At 39.4% G+C, this 19,295-nt stretch overlaps 1 long non-coding RNA gene across 5 annotated transcripts in view; it reads left to right on the top strand.

Annotated features, from left to right (window-relative positions):
• The window catches only part of LOC140596405 (uncharacterized), a 39,458-nt gene extending 30,584 nt beyond the window's left edge, over window positions 1-8,874 (top strand). For 2 of the 5 annotated variants that reach the window (XR_011998392.1, XR_011998389.1), the window contains 2 exons: window positions 27-73; window positions 909-1,679. This is a non-coding gene — a long non-coding RNA (uncharacterized lncRNA). Of the gene's footprint in view, window positions 1-26; window positions 1,680-8,843 lie in introns of those variants that run through there. The other 3 variants (XR_011998391.1, XR_011998388.1, XR_011998390.1) reach the window with 2 other exon arrangements.
• Window positions 8,875-19,295: the final 10,421 nt, after the last annotated feature.

Genomic DNA, 19,295 nt, shown 5'->3' with positions numbered 1-19,295 from the left:
TTGGTTTATACTTTTTCTTCTTTTAGAACTTGGAATATATCAGCTCACTTTCTTATGGCCTCCAAAATTTCTGGTGAGAAATCTGCTTATAATTTTAGTGAAGATCCCTTATATATGATAAGTCATTTTTCTTTTGTTACCTACAAGATTCTCTGGTTTTGGCTTTTGGCAGTTTGATTAAAATGGGTCTTGATGTGGGTCTTTGAGTTTATCCTGAATAGATTTGGTTGAGCCTCCTATACTGGCTTGAATAGTAATCTCCCAAAATATATATCCACTCAGAACCCATGCAGGTGACTTTATTTGAAAGTGGTGTCTTTGTAGATACAATCAAGTTAAGATGAAAACATAGTGGATTAAGGTGGAGCTTAAATCCAATATGACTGGTGTTCTCATAAGAAGAAAGAGATTCATAAACAAATCCAAAAGGAGAGCACCATGTAAAGACAAAGGCAGAGAGTGGAGTGATATATCTACAAGTCAAGTAATTTCAAGAATGGCCAGCAACCACCAGGAACAAGGAGAGAACCTCCGGTCACCACCAATCTTGTCAACACTTTAATTTGAACTTCCAATCTTCTGAATTAGGAGAAAATAAATTTTTGTTGTTTTAAGCTACCCAATTTTTAGTAGTTTGTTACAGTGGCCCTAAGAAACTAATAAAACTCCCCTTAGTCTTTAGATGCATAAGGTTGCAGCTGAATTTGGAACTTCAGTTGTAGACCTGTTGGAATGAATAAGTTTCTTTCACAAATTAGAATAGCAAATTAATGGAATCCTTATTTCCTAGTGATGAAGTTTAGGTAATGTGAGATTATATAGTGTCATGGTGTTTGAAAAATGTATGAAGAGTTTTAGGTTTATGTGGATGTAAACTCGGGGTCCTTGCTTTCTGTTGTCCTTTTAAGATACGTCAAGGGTTACTGTACAAAAAGAAGGACTTTCGAGAGACTGGAGACAAGGATAAAGAAGAAAAGATCTGAGAGCTATTTCTAAGGAGGAAAAAATGGCCTACCCCAATACTGATTCCCTCCCTTATGTTTTCCAGAAATATTTCAGGATTTCTATGAGCCATTGTCTGCTATAAGCTTATCACTCTTACTCTTCCCTAAAATACTTACTTATTATGACTATCTGATATAAATTCACCATAATATTTTAGTTTAAGGAAATAAGTTCATTTTTTATTGTATTATTATTGTCACTGTTACTATTTTCAATAACAAGCTGTCAATTTAATCGGGAGCAGATATGACTTAACACACTTGAGTAGAAAAGGTAACTCTAAGTTTCTACCAGCTATCTTGCTTTGTCTTTTTGCCAACAGAGATGTCCCAAGCAGAGATTGTTCCTTTAATCACAGTCCGTAATGGAAAGGCATATAAAGCATACAAACATATAGCTCCTGATTAAAAGTAAATGTGCTTAAAATTACTAAAAGTAATGTTTTATGCCACTGAAGTTTGGGGGCTATTTGTTACCAAAGCAAATCTATCTAAAAACAGTCTTTAAAAATAAAAATGTAACAACTTTTACAAGACTAAGTTTAATGGTTGGCAGATGATTAATGGGTAAAATGAAATTTTGTAAATTTCTTCATCTTTCACAGCTTAGATGGAATATATATTGTTGTAATTGAAATATCACAAAAAATAAAAACTAGAACTATTACCATTTAATATTTCTTTCTTAATTCTCTCTCCTATTAGTAGCCTTAAGTAACATTTATTAGATTTAGCAAATGTGTATGCATTGTAATAGGACTTTATGGAAACTCATATCATGGTTTGGAATCACTTTCCACATTTATGATTTGGAATCATTTTCCACATTCATGATTTTTCACATCCTTGTGATGCGCTCTGCGCAATAAAATATAAGGGAAATCACAGTGGATCAGTTATGCATTTAGGCCTCAAGTGTTATTGAATACTTCTGCCTATTTTCTGGAACTCCTTCTATGACTATGAGAGAAAGCCAAAGATAGCTTATTGGAAGATGAGAGACAGGGGGGATGCTAGAGCCAGCTCTTATTGACTTGGAGGAGCCAATCATGTGTATCTTTTACGAACTTCACATTCAGCTAAATCACATCGTCGTTGCTAGACCAAAATTACCAAGGCTGAACACTGATCTGCCTTTCTGAGTCAAAATGTTTTCTCAGTGTTATCTCTTTGTATTGGGGTCTTAATTCGGTAAATTTTTTCAACATTTGAAATCACTGAGTTTCTGAAATCTCTATTTTATTTTTTATTCCTACTTGCAAACTGGCCACTTTTTTTCAGTTTGCCTCTTTTTTTCAAAATACGTTTCTTAAAGAAATCACCCCAAACTGAAACATACTACCAATGCCAATCTTTAGATCTAAACATTTCTTAGTTATCCAGTCTTCCTTGTAAATTACTTCAAAAAACAATTTTATCAAATATTTCACCAATGCGGTCTTTAACTTCTGATTAACGTTGTCTTTTACAATCTGGAGAATTTATAAGCCAATGCCACATACTTTATTTTTTAAGGCACCACTTTACTTTTGATACTATCAACTGGGAGGTTTGTCTCAACATTATACTCCATCAAGAATATAATTTGGTGACGATTCTACTGTCTGCAGTGAGATGTAGATTGCTGTGGTAGTGAAAGGGGACATTGCAAATTATGTCCTACTTCTTAGAGGTTTCTACTCTAAGAAGCACATGACTTCATATAATGTGTGGAGTGGCAAAGAATAATACTATCATTTTCCCAAAAAGGGGGAAAGCAAAAATCTACAATAACATTAATGATTACTACGGTAGCTATTAAAAGAAGAAATAATAGAATATCACATATACCAGATCTAAAGAATGACATGATTTGAGGAAGAAAGACATGTGGCTATTTGTTTTGGTGTACAATGATATAATCACATGCAGAGTGCAGAGTGCAATATTGGATGTGAAAAGAGAGCCAGCATCTGGATGCTGCACAGAAACAGTATCAATGACCAGTTAGTCTTAACAAGAGCAGCAGGGTGAAGAAAAGAAAACTACAGCAATATTCATATGAGTAACTACATGTCCTATTCCATTTTGGCACGGAAGGCGGCTCAGAATATCAAGATAACAAAAAGTAAAAGATGTATGCCTCAGTTTCATTCTTGGGATAGCTATCTGGCTAGTTTTGTGGGAAAGAAGGAGGCAAGCATTAAAACGAATATGAAACTGAAGCTTTAAAGTTGGCCAAATTTTTGTTTATAATTGAAATGACCATAAAATTGGAAATGTGCACAAGACAGGCACTACTGTGGAATTAGAAGGGAGATTTTAAAATATTGCTGAAGGCAGTGTTTGTACACAAACAAAATAGGCACAGCCATTTCTTATTATTGGTGGGTAGTTATATTCTATAAAGTGACCACACATGCCAAAATAGCAAATACAGAACCACTTTTCCTAAGGATAATGCAGGGATATATTCCTGAGAACTGATCACAACATCTTTATCAACTGATCAATATATAACTTTGTTTTATGTTTCTCTTTAAAAATACTTTCTTTAATATATATTGTTGATTGATTAACTTTGAATTAATGGCAAATAGCACTATAACTCTTGTCTGAATGCAGCTTACCACATGTATTTTCTTTGTAAGACACATTGTACACTTTTGCACATAGGAACACTAGACAGCACTTCAGCATGATATTGGAGACCAAAAGAAGCTAAATCAACGATAAAAAGCTTAAATATGTAAAAACAAAACAAAGAATAAAAACCAAAGTATGACACCAAATAGACTAAGGGATATGGCAGGAGGAAGGATTATTAAGTTGAGACTATTTCACTTACAGGTGAGAAATGTCGACCGTACCTTGATTCTAAGTTTTCGTAAAAATGCAAAAGTCTAAGACTCTAAGAAGTGTTGTGAGAACAGAGCAAATAAGATATTTCTGTGGTTGGAGTAGTGAGTTCTAGTTTGGAGTTCGAGAAGAACTTTTCAAAGTTCTTTTCAAGAATAATTTTGAATAAATAATAAACGTATACATATATATTTGTATGCAAATGTATTTATAATTGTAAGAAATCATGAAACGTCAGGAATATAAAAAATGAGCTATCTCTCTTACTCAAGTCCTCCTACTATTCAGAACTCCTTATTGGATGACACATAGTGTTACAAAGAGGGAAGGAATCTAGAAGGACATGGCATTTGAACAGGGCTTTAATAGGTCTTCTGGATTTGGAGAAATGAAGATGCATTATCAGTGCATTTATAGAGACAGTATGAGAAAATCTCGATTGAGGGGATCCCTGGGTGGCTCATTGGTTTAGGACCTGCCTTTGGCCCAGGGCGTGATCCTGGAGTCCCGGGATCGAGTCCCACCTTGGGCTCCCTGCAGGGAGCCTGCTTCTCCCTCTGCCTGTGTCTCTGCCTCTCTCTCTCTCTCTCTCTCTGTGTCTCTCATGAATAAATAAATAAAATATTAAAAAAAAGAAAATTGCCAATTATAGATTTAGTGAGAAGTTCCAAGTTACATGATCATATTACAATTCTCTTTTGAATCATGAGTTAAATATGCCAAGGAGTAGAAGTTATATCAGTGGATCTCAGAAGTGTATTCTTAATTTCCCTTCACTGTTAAAATTGTTCCTTAATATCCCACGAAAATCTTTACCTATTAATTTCATCCTAGTGACTTATTTTAGTACAAAAAGGATTATATAAGACTACAAGAAAGCCAAATCAAACAGTAAAAAGAAATTAATGAAATACAACCTTGTTTGAATTTAACTGTTATTTCTGATAGTTTCAAAAACCTTTGGGGTTTTAAACAAACTCAACTGAAATAGTTCTACAGTCCCATGAAGTAGGTGCAGGCATTATAATCTCTATATTACAGCTGGGAACCTTGAGGCACAAAGCCATTTAAGCGATGTCTGAGGTCACTGAGCAAGTAAGTCACTGGTGAGGCCAATAATAGAATCCCAATTGTTCAGCTAGTTCTTTGTTCAGAAGACCATATTGGTTTTTTTATTACGCCAAGGATAAAATTTAGCTTTATATCAGAGGATATTTCTTCTTACATGCCAACCAAAAAATCAACATTTAAAAAAATCATTAAATGGGGATCCCTGCGTGGCGCAGTGGTTTGGTGCCTGCCTTTGGCCCAGGGCGCAATCCTGGAGACCCGGGATCGAATCCCACATCAGGCTCCCAGTGCATGGAGCCTGCTTCTCCCTCTGCCTGTGTCTCTGCCTCTCTCTCTCTCTCTCTGTGACTATCATAAATAAATAAAAATTAAAAAAATTAAAAATAAAATAAAATAAAATAAAAAAATAAAATATAAAAAAATCATTAAATGGATATTAAATCAAATCATATTTCATGCTTGAGATTTTCAAGTTACTCTCAGAAAAGTGTTTTCTTGTTGTTTAAGAGGAAAATACCCATACATAGTTTTTTGTTGTCATCATCTCAATTCATAAAACTTTTCTCCCTCCCCTAAATATTTAATGACTCTATTTAACTATGAGTATGTTCTGGTTTCTGCACAAGAAAATGCAAGCCATAGTAATTGGCTTTGCCTTCAGACAGCTGAGTCAGCAAGAAATCAGAGAGCCTATAGAAACCTTTTTATTTCCTATCAGTTTTTCAGAGTTTTAAGCCATTGAAATATATTGAAAAAAATCTGGGAGGGAACTAAACCATGCAAATTAACCTTACATCTGCTTTATACAACTCTTGAACCTCCAGATTTGTAATTCCTTATCTGTGGCTGCTCAAACAATTTTCTGGTTCATAACGCTGTCTGTGCCATGGTAGGAAAGGAAAGTGGATTATAGTCTGAAGCACATGTTTGTCTCAAAGTGCTTCTATTCTTCCAGTCATGAAGAGAATCTTTTTCCCCTCTTGTGGGAATCCTCGAGAGCTAGAAATTCTATGTTTTAAGTTTCATATCTACGCATATGGATTTTGTGGAAATGATTTTATAAAGTTCAAAATTGTTAAATATATTAAAAGAAATATATGCTCCTACACTCTAAAAAAGGACTATAGATATATTTATCTCTCTTTATACACTATATGCCTATCACATATAAACTCATATAGACATACATTTACACAAATGTAACATAGGCCATTTTAGAATTACAAGCAATTATAATATTAGATAGCATTTACTAAGAAATCACCTTTTACCAGACACTCTGTGAAAGTTTTTGTATATAATATCTTATTTGTCCTCATTACATTACAGAGTGACTATTATTATTACTTTGACTTACTTAACAAGGAAACTGAGACACTGAGAGCATATGTCAATTGTCCAAAGTTACACAGCTTTTACGTGGGACAACAGTGTTGGAAACACAGGTGGTTTATTTTTCCTACACTGCGTGTGAATATAAATTATTTGTGGACATGTGAGTAAAATAAAAATGTAAAGTCTAGAGGTTTAGTCAAAATTGACTAGATTCATAAACTAAGATCTAGAAAAGAGAAATGTCTTCCATAGGTTGTACAGTCAGTCACCCAGGTCCCAAATCTGGAAAATGGCTCCGACAGCATTGCATTATTGCTCTCACAGTTGTCATAATGAAATGATGTCATAAATTGCAAAACAGGTAGGAACTATCTTTTATATAGATAGCCATTTTTTTACATTTTTCCGGCTGAGATAATTTTTAAAATTAGGTAGATGAAATATTTTCCACTTGTTTAGTTTTCTGTTAATGTTTATAAGACAATTGCAAAGGATATATATATATATATATATAGGGATTTCCACTTTCCTATGGCTAGTGTTCAACAACTTTTCTCTACAGCCATTTATTATTCAAACTCCTCCATAAATGTCACAGAAATAGCTTAAGACACTCGGATATCTGAAATGCTACCATCAGTGCAACATCTTAGTATTTATCTTAGGGTAATCTTTTTTGGTAGGTTTTACACTCTTTACTCTTCCCTTTCTCCTCTGAGTTTGTCTCCATGTTATTCTGGTCACACCTACGACTTTTAAATGTGCTTCCTCTCACTTCTGTGTGAACAGTTCTTTAACAAATATTGATGTTCTTAATTTTTATTCTATAGCCTACTATTCTTAGTATAAACCACCCCATGGTGGAGGGTGATCATATTTCCCATAATAAACATATTTGGATAATTCTGTATGTGAATGACATGCACACACATACACAACAGAGGACAGTGACCTTCAAATTCCACTTGTTTACTGTACTTTCTCAACCATCCACAGTGAAGGGTACAAAACACATACCAATGATGGTCAGAGGTAGCCCCACAGGGATAGAACACCTATACTGAGGTCGAAAGCTCCAGAATGATTCAGTTATGTGACTGTATCTGGAATAATTTCTTGAAGTTCTATATTTTAGTAACTATCTTCATGTGGTACTATGTTGATAAAATTTCCTGCTAAAGGTTCATTAAAACAAAACAAAACAAAATGAGAAACCAGATTCAAAAGCTTCTCTGATCTCCCTTGGTTTCTGGAAGGACCTCACTTTCCCATTTAAGGCTGACTTGCTACAATTTAAAACTTTACTCTCAAACTCAACAGTACCATTTCCTCTCTCACCTTCCCAACTGTGTAGCACAGATTAGTCTTACCTTGAGCTAATGAAAGATGGAGTTAAGCAGAGAAAATTATGGTCTGTCTTTCCCAAACTTCCCTTCCCTCCTTTTGTGTACTGAGGCATGAGTTAAGAAAGGGAACTCCAATATTTTCTTACTCACTAGCGTGGGATTGTAGTCTTTTCTTTGCTTGATATAATTATTATATTCATGTCTATGAGCTCCAACAAACCATGACAAAGTATTTGTGTGCAGCTCCCCTCGGCATTTTTACATTTGTGGGTTTGGCCCCATCTCTCAGCTGACCCTTAGCTGATGAATTCCTTTAATGTTTAATGTCCCTTTTGCCCCTTCACTCCTCAAATCTGTAGGTGTCATGGCAAGGCTATATCCCCCAATTGTATTTGCCCTTCGAGGTCCCGTGGGACCCTGCAGAATGCTCCCCCTGTATCCTTGGAGAAGGTGTTTCTGCTCCTTCTCATGTCTGCAGCTTACCCATACGCACAGATACACACATTCTCTCCCCCCTCTCTTTCTTTTCTCTTTCCAATTCTCCTTCCTTCTGTTCATTTAGCACAGGAGAATTTCAGCAATCCTTGTTCCAAGCACATGTATAAACAAAGAATGAAAACTGTTTCCTCTTCTTGAAGCCTTTACCAAACTTTCAAAATAAAATTCATAGAGCCCCCTTCCATGTCCCCAAAGTGGGAAGGCTTTCCATGAACAGCAATCTCTGCAACATGTCAACCATAGTATTATTTTCCAATGTTCATTCTATAGTAATTGGTAGGGATGAATGAGCAGGGTTAACGTGTGTCCTTTCTCTAACCGGCACCTCTCAACAATTCCAATTTCCGGTGGGTCTCTGAATTTAGAATGTTAAGTACTTAAAACAAGGTCCCGTCAGCTTACACCATAAGTCCAGAATACAAGAAACCACCCACATTTTGTTACACTGGATCAAAGATGATTCATGGGAGAGAAAGCAGTGGTTGCAAAGGCCCTTAAGGGCCATTGTCTTCTGGCATCTTAACAAACTCTGACTTCATCTTTGACATTTAACTGCTGAAAGTTTTCAAGCCCTGTGTCATCTGCCCCACAACTGGCTAAGCTGATAAGAAAGGCTGGGTGCTCCCTCCTTTGGCACGAGTAGGAAGTTCCAACCATGCAAATCCCAGGCCCATTCATGGGAACATTCACTCAAGCAGATCCCCTAATTTCAAGAAAAGCCTAACTGGTGTCTTTTATCTGTTATCTCCAGGCTCTGCTTTTGGACCTGCTCGTGAGATAACCGTTTTTTTTTTTTTTTGTTTTGTTTTGTTTTTTTTTTAAGAAGGCTTCATTATGTGAGTAATAAACCTTACTGTATCCTCTCTCTCTGTTTTGTGGGGGTTTTTTTGTTTGTTTGTAAAAAATCACTTTTTGTTTAGGTATCCATGACATGTAACGTCATGTTGCTTTCAGGTGCACACATAATGATTCAATATTTGTATATATCATGAAATGATCATGATGCAGACTCCTGACCACACTCCTGCCAAGGAAGAGAACCTGCCCCTGAAGCAAGCCCGGGAATCATCCTTATGATGATCCTTTGAGAACGTACCTTGCAGAAACGTAGTAGGCCTGGAGGGAGCTGACTAGTTCCCGGTGAAGACGGCCGCCTTGGAGCACTCCCATCCCCAGCTGAGGAAGCTCGACGGGGCGTCAGTTGTCCAACGTGTCGTGGAGGCCAAGCATCTGGGCAGGCAGCCCCAACTGGTCGAGGGTCTGACTAGGGGCCCAGTCACCCCACAGTGCAGCACATCCCTGGACAATGGAGGGAGCCGGTCCTGTCACGGCAGGGAGGTGCCCCTGGAGATCTGGCTGGAAGCCCTGGAGGAGGCTCCCCACATCCAGGACCCGCCCCGTCATCCTGTGCCATGGAGCCGGCCGGCAGGTGCATGTGCTCTGCCTGCCCAGGCCTCCCCACGCAAGCAGCGCGGCCTCCCTGAGGAGAACACACACGCCGCGAGGACCCGCCAGATCTGGCGTCTTCGGCCCACGGCCCAGACCCGGGCGCTCTCCCCCGGACCGCCAGGAGCGTCTCGTGTGTCGACGAGACCCAGGACAGGCGGCGGCTCACGTCTAGGACACCGCCGAGGAGGGGCGCTGCGTGCGGCCAGCGTGCGTGACGTGCGTGCGTGACGTGCGCCTGACGTCCGGTACGCCGTGCGCAATGAGGTCACGCGGATGCCCCCCGCGGAGCGCTGAGGGTGCGGCCGGGGTGTCGCCCCTGTGTCCTCTGCGGAGGGCTGAGAACCCAGCCGAGTGGTGGGGGCGTCTGTGGGCCCCAGCTGGAGCGGGGCCGCGTCGCGGACGAGGCCCAGGAGCGCGTCCCCGTGTGTGTGACGGAAGCCGACCCGCTCTTCAGCGAGGCCCAGGCCTCCGTCCAGGCGGCGAGGCCTCTGCCGCGAGCACTTGGGAGCCCTGCAGGCCCTGCCCGGAGACCCCGTGGACAGGCCTCGCCGCAGCCGGGGACAAAGGCTGCAGGACGGCGTCCAGCTCTGGGGAACGTCCTGGACCAGCTGCAGGCGGCCTCGGGAAGGGGAAGTCGGCCCGGGCGGAGCTGCGGTGGCCCCGGGGCCTGGCGCACGGCGGCCGCGGACCCTCCACGCCCTCAACCACGTGGCGCTGCCCCTGTCGGGTGTGGGCCGGGTCCGTGCCAGCCGCTGTGCAGCGCTCAAGCTCGACGTCCTGCCCTGGATCCTGATTCCAGGACGTCAGAGGCCACAAACGCCTTCACAGCAGGTACTGATTGGGCCCGTGGGGGAGGGGACGGCGCACCACACCCTGCTGCTTCTTTTTCTTTTTTTCTTTTTCGTTTCTTCAGAGGGAAACTCAAACACCCTTTCTTTTCTTTCCTTTTCTTTTCTTATCTTTTCTTTTCTTTTTTTTCTTTTTTCTACCCTTTTTTTTTTTTAATGCACCAAGATGTTCAATTGTGTGAATAGTTCAAATGGATTTTCTCATATGGGAAGAGGATGAAGCAGGTGCACATGTTCTTTGAACAGAGGTTAGAAGGTAGGAACTCCTGTGTGGGGTCCCATAAGCACCCCCAGCTACAGTAGTACCATGGGAATAATAAGTTGGATGTGGTGAAGACTGTGAGGAAAATAAAAAAATAAAAAACCACTTGAATTGAATGTGGCATAATCGGGCTTAATATCCTACCCAAAGTTGAGGTGGCACCAGTGTGGGGGTACATCCCACTCCCACGGGGTGAGTGAAACTGGCTCTGCACGGAGGCTGGCGAGGGACCACTACCACAGGCTCTGGCGGCGGCCGGTTCCTTCTTCTAATGCCTTTTTTGGTAACTTGGTTCTGCTGCCTACTGGCAGGCTTTCACGTGAGCTGCTGAAGGACGGTTTGTGCTTTGAACTGTGTCGCAGGGATCCCTGGGTGGCGCAGCCGTTTGGCGCCTGCCTTTGGCCCAGGGCGCAATCCTGGAGACCCGGGATGGAATCCCACATCAGGCTCCCGGTGCATGGAGCCTGCTTCTCCCTCCGCCTGTGTCTCTGCCTCTCTCTCTCTCTCTGTGACTATCATAAATAAATAAAAAATTTTAAAAAAATTAAAAAAAAAATAAATAAAGGTGATAATACTTTTGATTTGCATGATATCTTTTTTAACATGTCAAATGATTTAAAGGCTATTAAATCATTTATTTGTTCATATATGGAATCAGTTGCAGTCAAAAACATGAGATGAGTTACCATGGGAAAAAGAAAAAAATTAGGCTCTACTTCAGAGTATCAGCTGTTAGGGTTTGGGTGAGAGATGAGGATGCTGACTAAAAAGTTAATAAAGTGAAAAGCAGCTTTTCACATAGGGGATATGAAAATCCTTGAATCCTTTCATTTCAATTGAAATTGTCAATTGAATTTGTACAATTGTCTCCTGTTTGCAATGTATTAAAAATAATTTTAACCTGAGGAGAATATTTATAAGCTATAGAAAGGAACCATTTATATCATTTTGTTGTTGTTTTGCTTTGCTTTTGCTTTTTCTTTTATTTTAATTCTAGTTCCTCCTTTCTATCATGACTAATCTCTTATCACTTAGCTTCACTCACCTGTATTATAGACAAAGAAAATGGATGACAGCAGTTGGGTATCATTGCAGATGAGTATACTACAGGTGAATTTCATGAAATATATATATTATACACCAGTTTTGGTACTTTCAGTAATAGAACCCATATTGCACCGTATTTGTAGCAACTGAGGCTTATATTTAAATCATCAGTCTCTATTTTTTTTCTAAATTGCTTCTGTTTATTGATTAGGCAAATGTACCTTTTATTATTCATTGATTAATCCCAGAAATAAGAAGAAATACTTTTTTCATAATATTATATATCTTGGAATTCATTGATACACATTAAAGTTTAATTTGCTCTGGGATGGTTCTTCTATGGCTTGAGAAAATTGAGTTATTATCTAAAACATTTAAAAATTATTTTTTTTAAAAAGATTTTATTTCTTTCAGAAAGAGAGAGATTGAGAATGAGAGAGAGAGAGGCAAAGAAACTCAAGTAGATTTGTGCTGAGCATGGAGCCCAATCATTGGTATTATGACCTGAACAGAAACCAAGAGTTGGACACTTAACTAGTCATCCAAGTAACCTAAAATTACTGACTTTTATATGGTCCCAATGAGATGAAAGTCAGATACAAACTTAGGAATTTTTCTAATTTTCCTTAGGTATTTATTCATAAGTCGAAGGTTTTCCTAGACATTTATCCATGTACCTTTTGTGTGTGTAAGAAAACTAGGAAGGAAGACTATTTTCTCCCTTTATGAGAATTTGGACTCTATAAGGCATCTGGTAAATATAAAAATGATACTTTCAAAAGCTTTAAGAATATGACGATTCCCAGTTGCCAAGAATTTTACTTCATTAGAGCACATAGCACCAGATAAAGTAAGGAGAGCCTTTATCCTGCTTAAAGCCTGGGACATTTATATTTATATATATATATATATATATATATATATATATATATATATACACACACACACATACAACATATACATATATATATTACTTATAATACATATGTATAAAATATTATATGTACAATATAAAATATAAATATAAAAATAAAATAAACAAAATATAAAATATTATATGTATAATATTATATGTATAAAATACATATAATACATATGTATATGTATTTTATTGGAGTTCAATATGACAACATATAGCATAACACCCAGTGCTCATCCCATCAAGTGCCCCCCTCCGTGCCCATCACCCAGTCATCCCATCCCCCCGCCCACCTCCCCGTCCACTACCCCTTGTTTGATTCAAAGACTTAGGAGTCTCTCATGTTCTGTCACCTTCACTGATATTTCTCACTCGTTTTCTTTCCTTTCCCTTTTCACTATTTTTTATATTCCCCAAATGAATGAGACCATATAATGTTTGTCCTTCTCTGATTGACTGACTTAACTCAGCATAATACCCTCCAATTCCATCCATGTTGAAGCAAATGGTGGGTATTTGTCATTTCTAATGGCTGAGTCATATTCCATTGTATGCATATACCACATCTTCTTTTATCATTAATCTTTCAATGGACAACGAAGCTCCTTCCACAGTTTGACTATTGTGCACATTGCCACTATAAACGTTGGGGTGCAGGTGTCTCGGCTTTTCACTGCATCTGTATCTTTGGGGTAACTCCCCAGAAGGGAAATTGCTGGGATCTAGGGTAGCTCTATTTTTAACTCTTTGAGGAACCTCCACACTGTTTTCCAAAGTGGCTGTGCCAGCTCACACTTTCAGAACAGTGCAAGAGGGTTCCCCTTTCTCCACATCGTCTCCAACATTTCTTGTATCCTGTATTGTTAATTTTCACCATTCTCACTGGTATGAGGTGGTATCTCATTGTGGTTTTGATTTGTATTTCCCTGATGGCAAGTGATGCAGAGCATTTTCCCATGTGCTTGTTGGCCATGTGTAGGTCTTCTTTGGTGAAATGTCTGTTCATGTCTTTTGCCCATTTCATGATTGGATTCTTTGTTTCTTTGGTGTTGAATTTAATAACTTCTTTATAGATCTTGGATAGTAGCCCTTTATCTGATAGGTCACTTGCAAATATCTTCTCCCATTCTGTAGGTTGTCTATTATTTTGTTGAATATTTCTTTTGCTGTGCAGAAGCTTTTTATCTTGATTAAAATTGTTCATTTTTGCTTTTGTTTCCCTTGCCTTCATAGATTTATCTTGCACGAACTTGCTGCGGCCAAGTTAAAAAAGGTATTGCCTGTGTTATCCTCTAGGATTTTGAGGAATTCTCGCCTCACATTTAGATCTTTCATCCATTTTAAGTTTATCTTTGTGTATGGTGTAAAAGCATTGTCTAGTTTCATTCTTTTGCACGTGGCTGTCCAATTTTCCCAGCACCATTTATTGAAGAGTCTGTCCTTTTTCCTGTGGATATTCTTTCTGGTTTTGTCGAATATTGACCATAGAGTTGAGGGCCCATTTCTAGGTTCTCTCTTCTGTTCCATTGACCTATGTGTCTGTTTTTGTGCCAATACTACACTATCTTGAGGATCACAGCTTTGTAGTACAGCTTGAAACCCGGCATTGGGATGCCCCCAGCTCTGGTTTTCTTTTTCAATATTCCCCCGGCTGTCTTTTCTGATTCCATACAAATCTTAAGATGATTTTTTCCAACTCTCTGAAGAAAGTCCGTGGTATTTTGATAGGGATTGCATTGAATGTGTAAATTTCCCTGGGTAGCATTGACATTTTCACAGTATTAATTCTGCCAATCCATGAGCATGGAATATTTTGCCATCTCTTTGTGTCTTCCTCAAATTCTTTCAGAAGTGTTCTGTAGTTTTTAGGGCATAGATCCCTTACCACTTTGGTTAGGTTTATTCCTAGGTATCTTATGCTATTGAGTGCAAGTGTAAATGGGATTGACTCCTTAATTTCTCTTTCTTCAGTCTCATTGATAGTGTAGAGAAATGCCACTGATTGCTATGCATTGATGTTTGTCTCCTGCCACATTACTGAATTGCTGTATGAGTTCTAGCAATCTTGGGGTGGATCTTCTGGGTTTTCTGTGTACAGTAAGTATCATGTCGTCTGCAAAGAGGGAGAGTTTGACTTCTTTACCAATTTGAATGCCTTTGATTTCTTTTTGTTGTCTGATTGCTGAGGCTAGGACTTCTAGTACTATGTGTTGAATAGCCGTGGTGACAGTGGACATCCCTGTTGTGTTCCTGATCTTGTGGAAAGGCTCCCAGTGTTTTTCCATTGAATGATATTTGCTGTGGGCTTTTCATAGATGGCGTTTAAGATGCTGAGGAATGTGCCCTCTATCCCTACACTCTGCAGAGTTTTGATCAGGAATAGATGCTGTATTTTGTCAAATGCTTTCTCTGCATCTATTGAGGATCGTATGGTTCTTGTTTTTTCTCTTGTTGATATGATCAATCACATTGATAGCTTTATGAGTGTTGAACCAGCAGATAAATCCCACTTGGTCATGATGAACAATCCTTTTAATGTACTGTTGGATTATATTGGCTAGTATCTTGTTGAGAAATTTTGCATCTGAGTTCATCAGATATTGTTCTATAATTGTGCTTTTTGGTGGAGTCTTTGTCTGGTTTTGAAATTAAGGTGATGATGGTCTCATAGAATGAGTTTGGAAGTATTCCACCCCTTTCTATCATTCAGAACAGCTTTAGTAGAATAGGTATTGTTCCTTCTTTAAATGTTTGATAGAATTCCCCTGGGAAGCCATCTGGCCCTGGACTTTTCTGTCTTGGGAGGTTTTCGATGACTGCTTCAATTTCCTCCCTGGTTATTGTCTTATGCAGGTTTTCTATTTCTTCCCATTCTAGTTTTGGTAATTTGTGGTTTTCCAGAAACGCTTCCATTTCTTCTAGATTGCCTAAAATATTGGCATATGGCTGCTCATAATATGTTTTAAAAATCGTTTGTATTTCCGGTATGGTTGTAATCTCTCCTTTTTCATTCATGATTTTATTAATTAGAGCCTTTTTTCTTTTGTTTTTAATAAGGCTAGCTAAGGGTTTATCTATCTTATTAATTCTTTCAAAGAACCAACTCCTGGTTTTGTTGATCTGTTCTACAATTCTTCAGGTCTCTGTTTCATTGAGTTCTGCTCGAATCTTTATTAACTCTCTTCTTCTGCTTGGTGTAGATTTTATTTGCTGTTTTTTCTCCAGTTCCTATAGGTGTAAAGTTAGCTTGTGTATTTGAATTCTTCCCAATTTTTTGAGGGATGCTTGTATTGCAATGTATTTCCCTCTCAGGACTGCTTTTGCTGTATCTCAAAGTTTTGAATAGTTGTATCTTCATTCTCATTAGTTTCCATGAATCTTTTTTATTCTTTAATTTCCTGGTTGACCCATTCATCTATTAGCAGGATGCTCTTTAACCTCCACATGTTTGAATTTCTTCCAAATTTCTCCTTGTGATTGAGTTCAAGTTTCAAAGCATTATGATCTGAAAATATGCAGGGGGCAATCCCAGTCTTTTGGTATCCCTTGAGACCTGATTTGTGACCCAGTAGATGGTCTATTCTGGAGATACTTCCATGTGCACTTAGAAGAATGTGTATTCAGTTGCGTTTGGATGTAAAGTTTTGTAAATATCTGTGAAATCCATCTAGTCCAGTGTATCATTTAAAGTTCTTGTTTCTTTGAAGATGTTGAGCTTAGAAAATTTGTCATTTGCAGAAAGTGCCATGTTGAAGTCTCCCAGTATTAGTGTATTATTATCTAACTATGTCTTGACTTTGGTTATTAGTTGATTGGTATACTTGGCAGCTCCCACATTACGGGCATAAATATTCATGATTGTTAGGTCCTCTTGTTCAATAGATCCTTTAAGTATAATATAGTGTCCCTCTTCATCTCTTACTACAGTCTTTGGGATAAACTCTAATTTATCTGATATGAGGATTGCTACCCTGCTTTCTTTTGAGGACCATTTGAATGGTAAATGGTTCCCCAACCTTTCATTTTCAGGCTGTACGTGTCCTTAGGTCTAAAATGAGTCTCCAGTAGACAGCAAATAGATGGGTCTTGCTTTTCTATCCAGTCTGAAACCCTGAGTCTTTTGATGGGATCATTAAGCCCATTCATGTTCAGAGTTACTATTGAAAGATATGAATTTAGTATCATCATAATACCTATTTTATTCAGGCCCTGTTTTGTGGGTTATATCTTTCGGTATCCTCTTTCTTTTACAGAGTCCCTCTTAATATTTCTTGCAGAGCTGGTTTGGTGGTCACATATTCTTTCAGTTCCTGCCTGTCTTGTAAGCTCTTTATCTCTCCTTCTATTCTGAATGAGAGCCTTGCTGGATAAAGTATTCTTGGTTGCATGTTCTTCTCACTTAGGACCCTGAATATATCCTGTCAGCCCTTTCTGGCCTGCCAGGTCTCTGTGGAGGGGTCTGCTGTTAATTTAATATTTCTCCCCATATAATTAGTCTCTTGCTGCTTTAAGGATTTTCTCTTTATCTTTGGAATTTGCAAGTTTCACTATTAAATGTTGAGGTGTTGAATGTTTTTTATTGATTTTGGGGGGAACCTCTCTATGTCCTGGATCTGAATGCCTGTTTCCTTCCCCAACTTAGGGAAGTTCTCAACTATAATTTCTTCAAATACACTTTCTGTTCCTCTGTCCCTTTTGGCGCCCTCTGGAACCCCAATTATATGTAGATTTTTCCTTCTAAGGCTGTCATTTATTTCCCTTAACCTTTCCCCATGGTCTTTTAATTGTTTTTCTCTTTTTTTCCTCAGCTTCCTTCCTTGCCATCAACTTGTCTTCTATGTCACTCACTCTTCCTTCTACCTCATTAACCTTCATCGTTAGGACCTCCGGTTTGGATTGCATCTCATTTAATTGATTTTTAATTTTGGCCTGATTAGATCTAAATTCTGCAGTCATGTAGTCTCTTGATTCCTTTATGCTTTTTTCCAGAGCCACCAGTAGCTTTATAATTGTGCTTCTGAATTGGCTTTCTGACATCAAATTGTAATCAAATTGTGGCAGAGAGTACTGTTTCTGATTCTTTCTTTTGTGGTGAGTTCTTCTTTCTAGTCATTTTGCTCAGTGCAGAGTGGCTAAAAATGAATTGTACCGGAAAAAAAGGAAGAAAAAAAAGAAAAAACAAAAACAAAAGACAAGGAGGGGTATCCTCTGGTTCTATATACCATAAGTCCCTCAACTTCCCTGGGGCTTTCCAGTGCTGCTAGGCCAAAAACTTGCTCTTCCCCTGTCCTTCCAGCTGGTCTTGTGGGGGAGGGGCTGCTGTGCTGACTCTCAGGTGTGTGCATGGCTCAGTGGGAGCTGTTTACCCCCTGAGGCCCCAGTTCCCTGGTGGCCCCACTCTGTCCCAGGCACAGGGTGACACCAGGAGGAACAACCACACTGGTGCGGCCACCCTTCTAGCTCTGGAGTCAGCTCTCCCAGTAACTCCCACGGCTACTGGTCTGCACTCGCCTGGATGCTCCCAGGAGCAGGGGGTGCTGATCTGCACAGCCTGGGGGTGCCTGGCAGCAGGAGGGTCCTTGCTATCCTCTGCCCTCCCTGCCTCTGCCTGTCCCAGAAGGAGCACAGGATCCTGGGCTGTGTCTGCTTTGTCCCCTGGGACCCCGGGCCTGTTCTGCTGGAATTGCACTCCTGGGGCCCGGGCTCCCGAAGGTAGCAGGGTGCAGCCTCCTGCAGCCAGAGACGCTGCCTGAGCTTCTCCCGAGGTCCCGCCGGGTGCGTGCTCCAGCCCTTCACAGAGCTCAACCCGTGGTCTTTGGTGCACTCTCTCCCAGGTGCCCTCCTCTCCTAGTGACCCCGGGGAGTTGGAGGTGCCATTGCCCCTCCTGTGGTTCTGCCCGGTTTCCCTGTTGAGCGCCTTCCCCTCTGGAAAGAATTCGGTTCAGATTTTTAAACTTCCTGCTTCTCCAGGCTGGGCTTTCCTGTCCTGGAGGCTTTTGCTGCCTGGCCTTAGCCCGGCTCCTTGTGGGGCCCCTCCGCCACTGGAATCTTTTTTATTTTTTCTTCCCTTGGCTTCCTACCTTGTTAGAAGTGCAAACTCTTCTCTCTGTAGCATTCCAGCTATTCTCTCTTTAAATCTTAGGTAGAATTCATAGGGTTTCAGGATGATTTGAAAGTTATCTAGGTAAGTCGGGTGAGCGCAGGTGACTTGGGGACCCTACTCCCATTTTTCCCCACCCCCCCCTTATCCATGTACTTAAACTTATTCAACAGGTGTTCCCCAAATCTGAAAACTCAAAAATGAAGTAGGAAAACAAAACAAAACGTCTCAATGAGAATTTCTTAAACTTCAGTAATTGGTAGAGAAATTCCTATGTCATTACTTTGGGATGGTGAAACTTAAAGTCTTGGGTAATTCAGCTTATATGCATCTTATTAAGAAGCATTTACCTGTAATTTATTTTTAAATTATTTTTACATAGAAAATCTGAACACTAGGGAGGAATATATATCGCTGCCTATAAATACATGTGCACATATATATCTACATTTTAGTGGACTATATTTTTAAAACATATATTTGGATTATTTTTGGAAAACTTTCTTAACAGTTTTTATAGGCTTAAAGAACAGACTCAACTTAGGTTTTTAACTAGAAATCTCTAGTTGTATAAAAAC

Source organism: Vulpes vulpes, unplaced genomic scaffold (genome assembly GCF_048418805.1).
Source record: "Vulpes vulpes isolate BD-2025 unplaced genomic scaffold, VulVul3 Bu000000642, whole genome shotgun sequence".
In the NCBI taxonomy this organism is placed as follows: domain Eukaryota; kingdom Metazoa; phylum Chordata; class Mammalia; order Carnivora; family Canidae; genus Vulpes; species Vulpes vulpes.
The sequence above is the reverse complement of the archived record's forward strand: the minus strand, read 5'-3'. Positions and strand labels throughout refer to the sequence as shown.